The sequence below is a fragment of the Vidua chalybeata genome, chromosome 14 (genome assembly GCF_026979565.1).
Source record: "Vidua chalybeata isolate OUT-0048 chromosome 14, bVidCha1 merged haplotype, whole genome shotgun sequence".
In the NCBI taxonomy this organism is placed as follows: domain Eukaryota; kingdom Metazoa; phylum Chordata; class Aves; order Passeriformes; family Viduidae; genus Vidua; species Vidua chalybeata.
Window position 1 is genome coordinate 5,040,505 of NC_071543.1, and position 16,624 is coordinate 5,057,128.

A 16,624-nucleotide genomic window follows, 5' to 3' on the forward strand; every position below is an offset into this window, starting at 1 on the left:
ACACAATGTTAAAATAGAAACTATACTATGTAAGATACTTTTTAACTAGCTCAAGAAAGAGATGAGATAATCATAGAATTCTTCGCACAAAGATAACAATTACAGAAACTCCTAAATTTTCCAGAGGAGAGGAATTTATGGCCTTCCTTATCAACAGAAACGAACTTCTTCAAGCTTGACTTAAAGGCGCCTAGGGATTAACAGAAACTTTTTGACAAGTACCAGACGAATTTCTTGTTTTAAATAAAATATATGCATAATCATGAAGTGTTTTGTATATGCAAAAGTGTATGGCTTTTAAAGTTATTCCTTTGTTCACAAAGCATGCTTGTCGTGGCTTAAGTGCCCAAGAGCATCCGGACGTCCGTAATTCTTTGCTTTTTATTGTCTTGTAATTGTCCTAACTCTAAATTTTTATTACTCTAATTGTATTACTATTTTTATAACCATTTTATTATTATTAAACTTTAAAAAATTTAAAAAACAAGTGATTGGCGTTTTTCACAGTTACAAAATTTGTGTGTATAGAGTACGTTCTGCTTTTTGTCTGGAATTTTGTTTGGGGGAGTTGGATCATGTGTACAAAGGGAGTAACAGATGCTCCGTATAGCAGGTTTGGGGACTGTTTTTCCCTGCAGAAATTTCGAACACTACAGAGCTTGCTCCATCCCCCAGCATAGACTTCGGCACTTCAGCGTCTTCCTCGGCCACTGCTGCAGGCCCGGGCCGTCCCCTCAGCACACACAGCCCCAGGCCCCGCCCACCCCGCTGCCCCACCAATCCCGGCCCGCCTTTCTCCGCTCCGTCCAATCACAGCCGCCCTTTCAAACGGTCCCCGGGCCCGCCAAGCTCTGCCCGCTCAGCCCCGCCCCTCGGCTTCTCCGAGGCGCATTTCCCGCTCCTGCCGCTGCGGCTTCTGGAGCCGGCGCGGCCGCGCTGCCGCAGCCCCAGGAGGTGCTGTTGGGGCCCGGGAAGGGCCGGCGGGGGCTCCTGTTCACGCCCCGGCCGGGAGTCCTCCCGGGGATAGGAGCGAGCGGCGAGGAGTGGGCGGGGTCGTCCCCGGGAGGGGCGGCGGCGGGAGCGAGGCCTGAGGGGACAGCGGGCTTCGGGGAGACGAAAGGGCGGGCCGCGATTGGTGGGGCCGGGCTCTGCCTCGGGCTGGGATTGGCTGCGCCGGCGGGGTGGGGCGGGGCTGGCCGTGCGTGGGCTATAAATATGCGCGAGCTACGGGTATGCTGTTAGTGTGGCTGTGGGCTTGTAGAGGTGCGCGGTGCTGCTGCTCTGGCATCCGGGAGCGCTGGTGAGCCGCGACGGGGACCTTGGGTGGGCGCTGGTGCTGGCCCGGCCCGCCCCCCGGCGTGCCCAGCGGGGGAGCGGCCGTGACTCGCCTGTTCTGCTTTGCGGGGGAGTAGGGCAGCGGCGGCGCCGGAGGCTGGTGCGGGGCCTTCAGGGGTGGCAGGGGAAGCGGCTCACTGAGTGAGAGGGCTGGGATGTGGCCCCGCGGGGTTCCTGAGGTTAAAGTGCTATGAAAAATTAGGGCAATAAAACCGTTTCACTTTATTATTACTTTGTTCTACTTTTATTTTCTGCTACTACCACCTTATGTTATTTTAGCGTTCTAGATACTATTCTATTAATGTATTATACTGTGGCATTACTGTATTTTTAGTACTTGGTTTTTATTTTTTTTTTTTTCCTTTTGCTTGACGCATGATGCCTATTAAATAAAGGTGGTAAGGCTGAAACACCAATTGTGTTCACCAACATGCAGCCCCTGGGGCAGGAGCCAGCCCCAAAGTGATGTTGTTAAAAACAGGCGAATCGGAGCCAGAGTATGTTAAAAAGTCTGGGCCTGTTTATTAAACTCGCAGACAACCGAGGACGAGGTCCCAAGATAAGCCCAGGACCTCAGCGGCAAGTCAGAGAGTAACAAAACGCAACATGTAACTGTGCACAGGCACAGGGTGTTTCCTTGGATACAAAGTCCGCGGAAAGACCCCGGGGGGCCAGCACCCGGGGTTGTTACAGTCTCTGGAGCCTGTTGATTGGTGCGTTCTTGATCCTCTCGTTGATTGGCTCTCTTTCTGGTCTTTGGTTGGTTTATAAGATGGTGCATTTCTGGCCAATCGTTCCTGAACTTCGAGGCACCATTGGTTGGTCTATTTCTCCAATCGCAGGCTGAACTGATGATATCACTCTCGGATGCACCTGGCCTCCTCCCCCTGATTGGCAACTATGCACACCCACTTCACTAATAATACGTATTTAACTTTATGGCAACTATGCGCACTTACTTAACTACCAGTACATATTTAACTTTGTAACTCATAACTATTCACTACATTAACAATTTAACAATTCATTATATTAACAATTTGTTACATTAATCAGTAATTACTTACAACCCATTTGACACAATTTACCCATTATTACCCCCGCCTACTAAAACAAGTTTATTTATAGCAATGTGGAGCTGAAATAAATCCTGTGGGGAAGGGGCTGCAGGAGGTGCCTTGGGGCCTCTGGGCCCCAGAGTGATATACCAAGCACAAGCCAGGAGTGCATCTCTCAGGGCTGTTCAGAACCAGCCCCAGGAGAGCCAGGCTGCTCCCACCAAAGTGGGGGACCCCCTTGGGGATGGGTGTAACAGTTTATAGAGATGTTTAAGTGATGACAGTGACTGATTTATGGCTCTGTCAACAGCCCCGAGGTGCAGTGAGGACCGGGAACAGCTTTTAGCTGGAGGCAGTGCGAAGCTGAGGAGCTGGAGCTCAGGTGGCAGAGCTGGCCAACAGAAAGCTGGTAGGGCTGGGAACAAAACTATTTTAGGCCTGGGCTAGGGAGTGTAGGGCTGGGATAAAGATGGTGGGGTGGGAGCTGAAATGTTGCTGAGCTGGAGCCATAAAGAAGATCCTTCACTGACAGCCAGATACCTTTTCACCTGGCAGTGAAATAAAGCTTGTGGGGCTGGAGCTGAAATTGCAGTAGGGCTGGTTGTGAAATCACTGTGGGACTGGGATAAGAACTGTGAGATTTGGGTAGTGAGTGTAAGACTCAGTGAGTGTGGGGCAGAAGTATGGACAGAAGGGCTGGAGCTGAAATTGTGCTGGGCTAGAACAGCTCTGCAACTGGAATTATAGGGCTGGAATAAAAAATGGGGGGAGACCTGAAATGTTACAGAGCTGGTGTTGACATAAAGCTTGTGGGACGGGGATAGTAACTGTGGAACTGAAATTGCAACTGTAGCAATGGAGCAGAAGCATTGCAAAGATGCTGGAGCTGGTGTTGACATAAAGCTTGTGGGACTGGGATAGTAACTGTGGAACTGAAATTGCAACTGTAGCAATGGAGCAGAAGCATTGCAAAGATGCTGGAGCCAAACTGAAGATCCTGCCCTGAGAACCTGGAGTAGCTTCACCTGACAGCATTGGAAAATGGAGAGCTGGAGCTGAAACAGCATGTGTGGGCAGTGAAATAAAGCTTGTGGGGTTGGAGCTGAAATCACTGTGGGGCTGGGATAAAGATGTGCTGCGATGAGGGCTATAGGGTTGGGACAACAAGTGTGGGGCTGGAGCTGAAACAGCAGAGCTGGAGCCATAATAAGGCTCCTGCTGTGGCAGCCAGGAGCAGCTTCACCCGAGTGTTGGAAGATGTGGTGCTGGAGCTAAAACAGCAGACCTGGTGTTGAAATAAAGCTTGTAGGAGTAGATATGGAATCACAGGGGCTGGGGTAGCAAGTTTGGGACATGGGTAGTAGCTGTGGTGCAGAAATAGGTGCAAAAGGGCTGGAGCTGAAGTCCCTTGGATAGTGATGGCTGGGATGAAGAGTGGAGTTGTGATGGGGCCTCTGGGGCTGGAGCTGAAAGGACACAGACCTGGAGAGAAACTGAAGATCCTGCCCTGAGAACCTGGAGCAGCTCCAACTGGATGATGCAGAGCTGGAGCTGAAACAGCAGAGCTGGCATTGAAGTAAATCTTGTGGGGCTGGAGCTGAAATCACTGTGGGAGTGGGAGAACAACTGGTGCTGGGATAGCCACTGTTGAGATGGAGCCAAAGCAAAGATCTTGCCCTGAGAACCTGAAAGAGTTTCAGCTGGTGGGAAAATGTAGATCTGGAGCTGAAACAGTGGAATGGTGATGAAATAAATCTTGTGGGGCTGGAGCTGGAATCACTGTGGGACTGGGATAGTGACTGTGTTGTGGGAATAGGGGCAGAAGGGCTAGAGCTGAAATCACTGGTGCTGGGATAAAGCCTGGAGCTGGCATGAGGCCTATAGGGCTGGGAGAGCAAGTGTGGGGCTGGAGCTGAAACAGCAGAGCTGTAATTGAAATTGAAATAAAGCTTGTGGGGCTAGAGCTGGAATTCCTGTGGGACTGGGGCAGAGGCTGTGGGACTGGGATAGTAACTGTGGAGCTGAAATTGCAACTGTAGCAATGGAGCAGAAATGTTGCAGAGCTGCTGGAACCAAACTGAAGGTCCTGCCCTGAGAACCCGGAGTAGCTTCACCTGACAGCATTGGAAAATGCAGAGCTGGAGCTGAAACAGGAGGAGTTGGCAGTGAAATAAAGCTTGTGGGGCTGGGATAAAGACTAGAGCTGGCATAGGTATGCAAGGGGAGGGGAAACAAGGCAAGGGAGATGTTGGTGAGGCAGGGCATGGGAAGGTTGGGCTAGGCAAAACAAGCAGGTGCAGGAAAGGAAGGAGAGGGGAAGGCAAGGAAGGGACAGGGGAGGCTAGGAAATGCAAGGAAGAGTTAGGCAGGAGAAGGCAGTTCAAGGGAGGGTTAGGAAAGGCAAGGGGTTGCTGAGAAAGGTGAGGCCTTCATTTGTTAAAAGCAGAGGGTGGTGTAGTGACAGGGGATGAGGAACAAAATCCAGAAGTACTTAGTGCATTCCTTTCTCAGTCTTTAATGTCAGGGCCAGTTGTCCTGAGGATACCTAGCCCCCAGAGCTGGAACGTGGGGATGGGGAGTTGAGTGAAGCCCCTGTAACCAGGGGGTGGTTATTGATGTGCTCTGCCAGTTGGACACTCATGAGTCTGTGGGCTCTGATGAGATCCACCCCCCAGTAATGAGGCAACTGGTGAGAGAACTTGCCAGATCTAAGATGAATACATGTAAAGAAAATCCAAAGAAAATTCTTTACATGTAAAGAAAATCCAATCTCCCCTTGTTACCTGCTGTATATGGGGTTGTCTTGGTTTGAAGAGATAGGTGTCTGCTAAGGAAGGCAGGAGCCTCCCCTGAAGTGGAAAATGTAAACCCCCTCCCTCTGAATTGTTATAATTTTGAAATTAAAGGAGCTCCCAGGCAAAGATATGGGAGCAGGAATAACAGTTCTTTATTAGGGAAGAAAATAAAAATTAAATAAACAATGCAGTAATACAAAACAACACTGACAGAGTCAGAATCCAACCTGACACCCTGTAGGTCAGGGTGGTGGCAGCAGTCCCATTCCATGGTGGCTCAGCCCTTCTGCAGTGCCAGCTGTGGTTCTGTTGAAGCAGTGATCCTGTAGAAGGGTGGAGTTTTCTTCTAAAGATCCAGTGGTGGTGTCGATGGGCCTGGCCTTCCTCTGGGAATCCAGTGGGAAAGACTGCTATGGTGTCCCAAAATGTCAGATTGTATCCAGGTAGGAATGCTTGGCTCCTCCCCCTGGGCAGAACATCTCCCAGTGGGATGATGGAATTTTATCAGCAATGCAGTGACAGTCACTGGCCCATTAACATAATATACACATAATATCTCCTGGAGGGAGGATTAGTTGTGGAAGAGATAAAGAAAACTGCCCAATTAACAGAAGGTAAGGTAACTGCCCCATCAAATAGGAATAGAATACACACCTCCATTTCCAACCTAAGACAAGGGTACTGAAAAACATTAAGGTATATTGAAATGTAGTTGTTAATGAGATTTTAATCTTACAGCCTACCTTGTAATAATGCTTTTGTTACAAATTAAAAGGAATTCACTAAAATGCAACTAAAATATCTCATGTTCTGTGATCAGGAGTCTAAGGTACAGTTTTTGGAGTATGATGCAATTGCCTGTTACACCAGCATAACAAAAGGATGTAAACAGTTTCAATTTCCATATCCATGCCTACTGCTTGAAGTAAAAAATTGTACTAACTGATCTAGACATTGTGCTATTAGAAGGAAACATGAGAAACTTTGCTGATACCTTACAGTTGTACATTCTCTACCAGAACACCGAAAGGTAAGGCATACACTACTTTAGAACTACTAGTGGCACAAGATCATGTTTCTGCCTAATGAAGAAAATAATATATGACTCATCCAGAATAATGGGAATATATTACAAATTCCAAAAGAAGACTTAATGCATCTCCGATCTCTAGATAATTATTTTTAATTAAAGCAAGTAAAGTGAGAGCAAATAGAGCTATAAGGGATAATTATTGAATGAGAAATATGCCAGTCATATATTTCTGAGCACAATTATACAGGAATAAATTTGCCATGTTATGTTGCCTTTTATAAGATGTTAGAAAGAAGCTTCCCAGCACATGTACAGACTCTAAAAAAGGCCTTGAGAACTTTTAAGTTCTTCCCAAATTACATTAATAATAGGAGTTTTTCAAATATACTGAACAGCAAATAGAACTATTAATCTCAGGGGCTGGCTGACAGCATATATTTCACCCAAGATTTAACAGTGAGAGAGAAAAGGCCTGGACTTGTTGTTCCAAGTGACCTTGCTGGTGCTCTGCACTTGGCTATGGGGAAGGGAATTTCCCTTGAAATGCAGGGCTTTTTAGAAAAAAAGTGCCTCCAATTTTTTTATTAACAACCTCATAATATCAAATTAGATAAAGCAGTTCAGCTTTAGGCACATCATGTTACTGCTCTTCTCAGAACAACAGAAAGCTCATCATAAGGTGGCTGAATTAGAAATGTGGGCAACTTGATGCCCTACAAGTCAAAAGGGAGCTGCCAGGTTCCATAAAGGGGCTGTGTTATTTCAGGCAAAGGGATCCAGGAGTTAACGATGTAACCCTGAGCCACTGTAGTCATACTCATCCCAGTCATGCTGCCCTTTTCCCCAGAGAGGAAAAAGACCACTTCTGCTGCAGTTACTGTCAGCACTGAGCAACCTGTGACATTATGGTCCATGAACAGGACAGATTTCAGCTCATCTGCTGTTACTTTTAATTAGTTTGTTGTACCAGTTTCAGCTTTTCCAACATTTCCCTATGCTTTAAGAATAAGCAGTATGTTAACAGGGGTACAAGAGGGTCAAGTAGTGTTCAGCTCTACAAAATGAAACAGCAATTAATTCTGAGTAGCCAGAACTTGCCTTGGTCTGCTCCAAATGCCCTACTCATAAATACTGTGTTAACATTCACTGCAAAACACTGCTAGGATTTCAAATGTGATTCTGTATTAGAGTTAAATGATGTTTTGCTGTGTCATAGCCAGTCACAGGCAACAACACTTTTAGCAAGCCTTTAGAACAGGTAGAACACTGCCCTGCAGTGAATCTCACTCCTGATGTGCAGACGTCTAATTCCTAGCCAGTTCACACTTGTCAAATTTTGGGCCAGCATTTTTCTCTAAATTCTCTTACATTCCCCTCTACCCTTAAAGAATGACTATGACTTTTGCCAAAACAAACTGACTTCCTTTTTCCTCCTTTTTAAAACAGTAAGAAAACTCCTGAAAATCTGACAAACTCTGTTTAATCCTTTATTCATCATCACTCAGCATGAGTGATGGGAATTTACACAGTATCTCAGATTAGATCAGTAATTTTCTGGTAATGTTCAGCTGTAACTCACCTGCTGCTTAAACAGTAGCAATAAATTAATACAGGGTATTTCACAGAGTTCATTCCAGCTATAGGCTGGGTAGGAATAAATTAAGACTCACAACTCACATCCTACATTGTAACTTTTTAAATGTTAATTACTAATATCATAATAACAGAACACTACACCCTGTTTCTGTTTGATGTAAAGAAGACACATTTCAGAATTATTCCTATACATCAATGATGTAGCTGTTATGAGACTTCAAACTGATGGGGACATTTTGTTCTCAGTAATAGCCGTGGGAATTACTGAAGAACACAAGAACAGCATCTGTCCAGATAAACCTGTCTTGTGTTTTTGCTGCATGGTGGCTGAAAAGGTTTTTTACTAAACAAATTCAAAACAATCTATTAAATTAGTTGCATAATGAAATAAACTAATTATTTCATAAACACTTAGGGTTAGAACTGATTGGGACACATGAGAAAAAAGAAAAGGAAAGGCTGTTGGAATATGTGATTCATCTGATGCCAAAATATTTCAAAGGTGGTATCTGTTCTGTTACTGGAAACATTTTCTGACAAAAATTTGCAGTGAATGTGCCATCCATGAGCCTGCCAAACTCAAATTTACCCTGGTTCATGGAGTGACTGCAGTGAGACTCAACGAGGGGATCTAATCCGTACAACAAAATGCTGCTCCTTAACTAAAGTTGATATTAGCTGAGTAGGAATTAAAAGAGCAATACAATATTTTCCTGAATATTTGCCCTGGTTTGTAAACTGTATGAAGCTGTTTAAGATGGAAGACCTCCTGCCTATGTGATGTATTATGCAATGCATGCAGGGCTTGTCTTAGAATTAAAATGTGGGTGGAGGCTCAAAATGAATAGAACATAAAATAGAGACACTTTAATGAATCAGTGTAAAAATACAGTTTAACCTTATTCAAGGCACAGTGCATGAGACTGCTTTCTAAATTTCAATTTTTACTGGCTTCCAAAAGAGAAAATCACAGCAAGTACAAAGGCTGGTTCTCATACTAATGTGGAAACTGTGCAATTTTGGCTTTGTGTAAAATAAGTGTAAATGTGCTTCTGAATATCTGCTACAGATTCTCTTTAAATGGAAATGTCAGTGAAGAGTTTAGAGATGAAGCAGAAGTAGAAACATTTCCAAGCCCTAATGTGTCTGTAGAGAGCACAGGAATAATTTTTCTAGAACACAATAAAAGCCCCTCAAGGTTAAGATAACAGAGGAATGTGAGTGAATCACACACCAGGAATAATTTGAAATGTAGCTTATATCTTAATTGTCACAAATGCAGAAACAGGTTTATTTCTGTCTGTAATAGCTGCATTTCCTGTACAAACATCAGTTTGAAGCTGCATCTGTTGCCAAGGACCTTTTGATAATTTATGTTTCTTGCCTCATTTTTATGAGTCAGACAATGTACATTGTTGGTTTAAGCCAATTATACACAGAAATGCTTTCCAGATATGTGTTTACATTTGTAAATTAAAGTTTTCCTTTTGCAAATGGTTGCTTTTATAAGCTGAAAATACACTTTCCAAAGCATTTATACTAATAAAGCTCAATACTTCAAGTAGTAACCGAATGCAAACAAAAATTGAGCACAACCAATGTGTGTCTGTACATTTGACGGACACAATTATTTTGTACATGGTTTTCTATGGTCTAAGTCGGAATGACAAAAGAAGTAGCCTAAGGTACACTATTTATTGCAATATTAAACTTAGCTGTTTAAGGAGCATACGCTGATTCCAGAAAATGTAGAGGCACACATATTCCAAAATACAAAAATGCAATATTTAAAAGCCTTCAGAAGATTAGTTAATGATCTGACTTTGGCCTCACTTGAAGATTTCACAGTAGGTTAAAAGTGAGTGAAAGGAACAGGTTATCCAGGGGTAATAGCAATGCTACTAGAGCTGCTCCTGAAACAGGTGTTCTTAATCTCATTTAGCATTTCAGAAAATCACCTGAATAGAACAAAATTAAACCTTAGAATACTCCTATTCCATACTCCCCGACCAAACCACATGTCCCATAATAACAATCCTTTACTATTTATTGTTCTTGTAATTATTATACTATACATTTTTATTATATATTTTGCTCTCGGTTTTGTGCTCCTGGGATGGAGTCAGAGGTGAGAAGCCTGGGCAGCTGAGGAGGAGTGGAGGCAGCTGGAGGTGTGGGGAGCAGAGGGCCACAGCTGCCCTGGCTGGAGGGCCAGGCTGGAAGGGAGCAGTTCTGGGAAGGATCAATCCCAGAAAATGAGCTGAGAGCTGCCTGGGAGCAGCTGTGGGTGAGAGTGATTGTGAGGCTCTTGGTAAAATGATTAATTATCTGATACACTGCTGGGGAAGAAGCCTGGCTGTTAAAGCGCTTTGATGTGGCTGATGGCTGGTTCTGAGGAGATGGAGACCCTGGGATTTGCTGCTGTTCTGAGTTGTTTCCAGAACTGTCTCATAGGAGTGTATGAGTGATGTAAACCAATTAATCTTATTTACTAGTGAAATGATGTGGATAAATAAATCCAACAACAGCATTAGGCATGTCTGTATTTATTTTAACATCATCTAAATATTGTTAGCCTAAGAATTGTTGCTGCTAATTATTTTGCAACCACATCTGCGAAAGGACGTGCTATGGAGAAATTCTTTTCCATACATTTTTGACAGAACAGGTTATGAAGACTGTAGAGGGAGGGCTTCCTTCCAGCCAGACTGGTTCTGCTGATGCACTGTGGGACTTCTGAGTCACAGGCTGGGGGTGGAAGTGCTATGTCTACATCAAATGGCATTGAAAACCTTTTCCCTGCAGAATTCTCCTTGTTTTCTGCCTTTTAATTACAGAAAAGAGCATTTTCTTCCTCATGGCTGGTTTATTTTGCTGTTTCTTCTGTTTTGTTTGGGTTTTCTAACAAGTCAGGAAGGAACTTTCTAAGTATTAACTTGTACTGGTACTTGTCATGTTTGTCCTGTTTAAATCTGCAGAAATTGTGCATTTCTGTAATTGTGGAACTCCTTTGCCTGTGACTGAGAAAGTAACTGTGACTACACATCTATTAGAAACAAAACTTTTGATTTAAGCAACCAGGCATCACACATGAAACCTGTGCCACAAGGAGAACCTGAGTTTTTAGGTAAATATGTTTTCAGGTGCTCTCTGTTGTGTTGTTTGTGTGTGCACCTGCAGGTCATGGTAAGAGTCCTTTGTTGGTAGGGCTAAAGATGGAATTCAGACTACACTACTGTGTTTTGAATAGTAACGTGCTTTTTGGATAGGACTTGCTGAAAAACGACTTTAAATATTAAATGTACCAAATTTCAGATTAAAAAACTCTGTGTGTTATGTGTGTGTCTGAACAACAGCATGAATTTGCCCACTGAATAGGAATTTGAAATTGCCGACTAGAAAAGGAACCACCTGCCTGTGTACTCAGGTACCCCTCAAGATTTGTAAATGCACCACACAAAGTGGTTCTCCTGCTTGTCATACACTACTTCTGTTTTATTTGACTAAAAGCTCTTCAGGTTGGTATTTCACTGTAAAGCTAAAAAGTTGGATACAATAATTAAAAAAAACCCACAGAACTGTTTCCTGAGCTATGAGAATATAGAAAAATTTAAAAGGGAGCAGGTCAGGTACCAGTTTGCATTTTAAGCCATGACTCTTCAGCTTATTTCAGTGTTTCAGGGATTTTTTTTTTTTTTTTTTTTTTGGACAATACCTTGTCTTCGCTATTTCAAGTAACCTTCTTGCACTGCTAAAGGAAATAGACTTGATTGATACCTGACTTCAGCATCACCTTTTGAATCCCATAATCTTCTTCAATTACTCCTACTGTGTCAGGTTATAAGTGGAGCTTGTCTGGCATTGGTATTGTGAGAAAAACCAAAACAACAACAAATCCCCTCTCTTTTTTTTTTTTTTTTTTTTCAGCAACATTATTGCTTTTCGTTTTTCCTCCTCCATAATGTACAGCATGAGGTGCAGGAAGTGGGCTGGCAGTCCTTGTGAGAATTCCAGAATGGGGGTTCTGGGTTTTATGGATGAATTTTATGTCTTTTGATGAAATTTGCAAATACATAGGCAAATATTTCAGCAAGTATTTCTGACTCAGTTGAATGCAAGATGGAGGTTTTATATCTGTCTGGAAAAAGTTTTGTTGCCTGAAGCATCCCTGTCACTTCCCTGTTGTTCCATATGCATTTATGAGATGCTAAACTGGACTTTGGGGAATCTTAGTTGTGCTGTCTCTTGATTTCTGTTCTTTTTTGTCAGGACTATTAGGTGTAGTTTTTTACTCACCTTATGCCTTCCCAGGCTACAAGGGGAAACTACCTCTTTCTATCAGGGTCTGCCTCTTTCCCAAGATTAGTAATATTTCAAGGGAACCCTGAAATTTGCTGTTAAGGCTGTTAACAAAATGAATATTTCATACCAAGATGAACAGGGGTTCTGAGTCTAAAAGATTGTGTAGTACCAAACTTTAAATTAGGAAATGAAATATATTTAAATTATGTTGAAGAAGGCTCTGATTAACAGCCATTAGCATTAAACTTGGCATTTTATTAAAAACACATGACATGCTCAGGAAGAAGTCTGTATCTTCCTAGAAGTATTTTTCTGTGTACAGTTGTCTTCTTCTTTATGCAGTGACATGCTGAGCACCTTACAGAGAGTTTTATAAGTACCTGCACAGTCTTCCCAGTGCCAGGATGACAAACCTGCCACTCCTAGCAGCTCTTTTACCTGATGCAGCCAGAACCGCTTTTAAAATACTTGAATTTTGCGATTCTGTGCAAGCTATGCCAAGGAAGTATATAATTGATGATGCATTTTCTGAATCCTATCCCTGTGCAACTCATCTTGTACTTTTCTTACTTTCAGGAAAGAAATTATATTAAGTTTAGAGCAACTCATTGCCACGGCATGCTCCCTGATTAGTAACTCTGGCCACAGAAAGAGTGTGCAGCACCTCCTAAATCTTATTTTGTATTTAGACCCCAGTGAAGTAACGTGGACTGTGATCTACCCTTTAACTTTGGCACAGTTTTTTTTAAATTTAAGATTTATATTTTATGTTTACAAATATGCCATTTAAGGTAATGACCTTTAAAAGCATATGTGCCTTTGTGAAGGTACAGACAGGAAAATTAACATTCAAGACAGAGAAAAATAACCTGCAGTCTTTTCTTTCCAGGTTTACCCACACAGAGATTGTAAAATTTTATTTATGTGTTTTTAAGAAGTTGACAAATATACTCCTTGGGCGAACAAAAAGTAATGAAACCTATTCCAGAGATATAAGCTGAAATGTTACTTGGTTTTGCTAGTGGTGAGATAACTAAGCATTGAAACTAGAGGCAGCAAAGTAAATATTTCATATTCTAAGACATTAGGTGTCAAGGAGATAAAAGAAAATTCAAATGAAACCTGTTAGCAGTGTGTCAACTTTAGAAAGTCCACAAACAATAGTAAGGTGGTGTTATTACTTTGGTTTTCTGCATGTAAAATAACATCCTGTGGAGAACAACTTGATATTCACATGGCTGGCTCATAGCTGGGACAATTAAATGGGAATTAGCCTGTGGATATTCTCAGTTCAGTCAGAGAGAGGAGAGAGATTTCTCCCAGGCCTAGCCTGGGAAAGTTAGGAGGAAGAATGAAAACAATTATCTCTCTTTCTGTTCATGTTGTTTATAGATATGTTGTACCACAGTGTGCTATTTATAGTGCACCAATGGTGTGAAAGGTTTTCACTTTGAGACCGATCATATTTCACCTTGGCGAGTCACATTATACAAGAGACATGCTACTTTCATTAAAGGTTCTTTTTCACCTTCTGTGACTTGAGTCTTTTCGTCCATCCCCGACTCAACAGTGACATTGGCCTACTAAGTGTTGGTGGATTATGGCTGGTGCAAATTATTCTCCAATTACATTTTCTTGTGGAATAAAATAAAGCTCTGTATATGAACTGATCGGATTTGTTGGATTTTCTTTAAAAGCAGTGCATTTTTAGGAACCACATCACCAAACCGAAGCACTTTTCTTTAGGATACAATGTGGGTCTGAAAGCTAGGTTGAATCTTTAAGTTGAAAACTTTATAGTCTCATGAAAACCTTTGTGTGGTGTACAAATTAAGCATACAGTATTTGATTGAACAATAATAATCATAGCAGCAAACCAGATTAAGCAGAAAAACCCTCAGAATTAAAGAACCAACAGAAATGTTATTGCACACGTACTTTATTTAAAGATTTCTATCATTATTTGTCTGTTGTAAGTTTTACAGACAGAGCTTATTACAGCAGAGTCTCCTGCACTGCCAAACAAAGAGATGTGAGTTTAATGCATTTTCAGGAAAAGCAGTTTTGTGCATCTTGATTTAGGAGGAGAAACTCATCTGTTCCCATGAATTATGGGGCTTTGACTTGCTTCTTTAAAAATCTGGCTGCAAATAGAACTAGCAGGTTATTGAGGCCAGAGTGGAGTTTCTGCTGGCTGGTGATAAGAGGAGCCTGGCAGCTCAGGCATCTGATAGAGGGAGGACAGACTGAATGTCAGCACTGTAATGTGAGCAATGGCAGGAAGTCACTGAAGGCAGTGGTTTGCAAAAATTTCACTTGGTTGCTTCCAGTGTGGTTCATTTTCTGCCATCTGCTCCAAGACATCTAAACAATAAGATGAAACATGCAATTATCTGCATATGTCATTTGCATAATGAGGATATAGATGTAAGTTGTCCTGTCTAACTGTTCAGCCTGGGCCAAACCAGGATGTTTAACTTGTCAGTAACCTGTTCTCTCAATGTTAACACATAGTTGAACTATAAATCAAACCTAGAAACTCAGAGCTAGGAGTAAAGAGCTGTGCAGAGAGTAAAGAGGGGCAGTTTCAAAAGTGCCATATTTAGTTGTGAGTTGATTGAATAATCCACTGTGTAACAGCGTAATTTCCCATGCTTTAAAGAAGTTGAGAACATCTAAGACGTACACTGTAAGTGAGAGTGAGTTAAAACCGTTTACAGGAGCTCCCAGAGAGGCACAGAATTTGCCAGAAATCCCCTGCAGCATCACCAGGAAGCAAAGATCTAGGGGAAGCTAAATCTGGTTCATCAGGGTACCTGGGGCTGGGGCTGTCAGAGGTGAGGCAGCACAGAAGATCACCCAGTGTCAGCCAGGAAACACCTTCCTTGTGCCTCGGGTAGGCTGCACTCATGGTCACAAGGTATTTTTATTTTGCTTGCTTAAAGGGGAAAAACTCCAAGAGAATCTTATCCTTAGTGGTTGTCTAAAAAAAAAAAAAAAAAAAAAAGAAAATCACTTAAAGCCCCACGGCTGCAGCTGTGGATGCAGGGAGTGAGAGAAGCGATGTTTTTAACCCTTATCCTGCCTTTTTCAGGCATCACTGCACTGTCAGTTCATTCTCACTGCCCCAGAGTGATGCTGAGTTTGAAATGCTAGCTGTGTAGCCAGTCGATTTAAAAAGCAAACTCGTGGTTTTAACATATTTTTGCTCGTTGTCAATCTGTTCTAAAGTCAAGGGCTGGCAGGGCAGGGTGAGCCGGGGAGCTGCACCACACGGTGGCACTGATGGCTCGGCAAAGCTGAGCTCAGACACTGATAATGCCGAGCATTTTCAGTGCAGAACTGAGCAGAAAAACTCCCTCTGCCCTCCCAGGGGAACACCAGCACTGTGGCACAGGCAGGCACAGCCGGGGGCTGGCACTAAGGAATGACACGGCCTAAGAGAGATCCCAGCACATCTTCAGCTGGGGGAGGGCATGTGCGGAGGGTCGTGGAGCATCTGTAGGGGGGAGCTGGGCTTCAGTGCCTGTATTTGCTCTGTAGTAATGCCTTCTCTACTGGTTTTGAAGATTAGGGTAAATACCTTATATTTCACCATTATTATGTTTTCTTTTTCTATTTTTTTTCTTTTAATGCTGCTTTTCTTAAATGCTGATCAAGATAAAATGAAAAAAGGATATTTTGACTCAGTTTTGATTAAGAAGCTGATGGGCAAGGTGTTCAGACCTGTATCCCCTTTGGTCACTTCTTGAGTGCAGGACTGAATAAGTTGTCATTACATTTTTATAGGGCACAATGTGTTTGAATTACTTTTTCTTGTAATTTTATTTCATTTTACTGATTGGATTTCTCCCTACAAGTTCATATGGGGAACTAGAAAATAGCTTTAAATTCTATAATAATCTGATCTTATTTTCGTCTCCAGCATGCTTCCTTGTATTAGGATCAGAGAACAGCTTACAGCATAGCCAAGATGATCTCTTACTCTGTGATTGAATCGTTTGTACTTGGCCTTTAAAAATGTTTCTTTAAATAGCTGCCAGCATCCTGGGACAGCTTGTTTCCAGTTCTCACTTACTGAGAACTGTCTTCCCGAAATGAAAATTGTTTTTACTGCAGTATTTTTTTTGTCAGTGTTTTATTATTATTTTGTACCTGTCATCCAAGTTACCATCCACTTTGACACTCTTAGCCTTTTCCTCTCACTTTGTGTGACATCCAGAGGACTTTCCTTTTCACCATCATCTGTACCAAAAAACCCAGGAACCTATGGGATTCAACAGTCTGCAGATTAGTAGTGCTGAATTGCTTGTCCAAGAGCTACCCCTACAGACTCTGCTAAATCAGGTTTTCTGATTGTAGGATCTGCTGTATACCCTCACCACTGATTGTATCTGGGACCTTTTTCCTATTTTACTCCCTACTTGGTAATTTTTTTTTTGTGAGCCATTCAGGAACGGGAGGTGGAGCTTCCTGTGTTCCTGAGTGACTCATTATAGGAGACC

The 16,624-nt window shown here is 42.5% G+C and overlaps 1 long non-coding RNA gene across 2 annotated transcripts; it reads left to right on the plus strand.

Annotated features, from left to right (window-relative positions):
* Nucleotides 1-1,224: 1,224 nt before the first annotated feature.
* LOC128795294 (uncharacterized) lies at nucleotides 1,225-3,486 on the plus strand. Of its 2 annotated transcripts, none has more exons than XR_008433473.1 (3): nucleotides 1,225-1,300; nucleotides 2,704-2,802; nucleotides 3,344-3,486. It is a non-coding gene; the product is annotated as an uncharacterized LOC128795294 (long non-coding RNA). The 2 variants fall into 2 exon arrangements; XR_008433474.1 differs by lacking the exon at nucleotides 3,344-3,486 and adding an exon at nucleotides 3,247-3,279.
* Nucleotides 3,487-16,624: the final 13,138 nt, after the last annotated feature.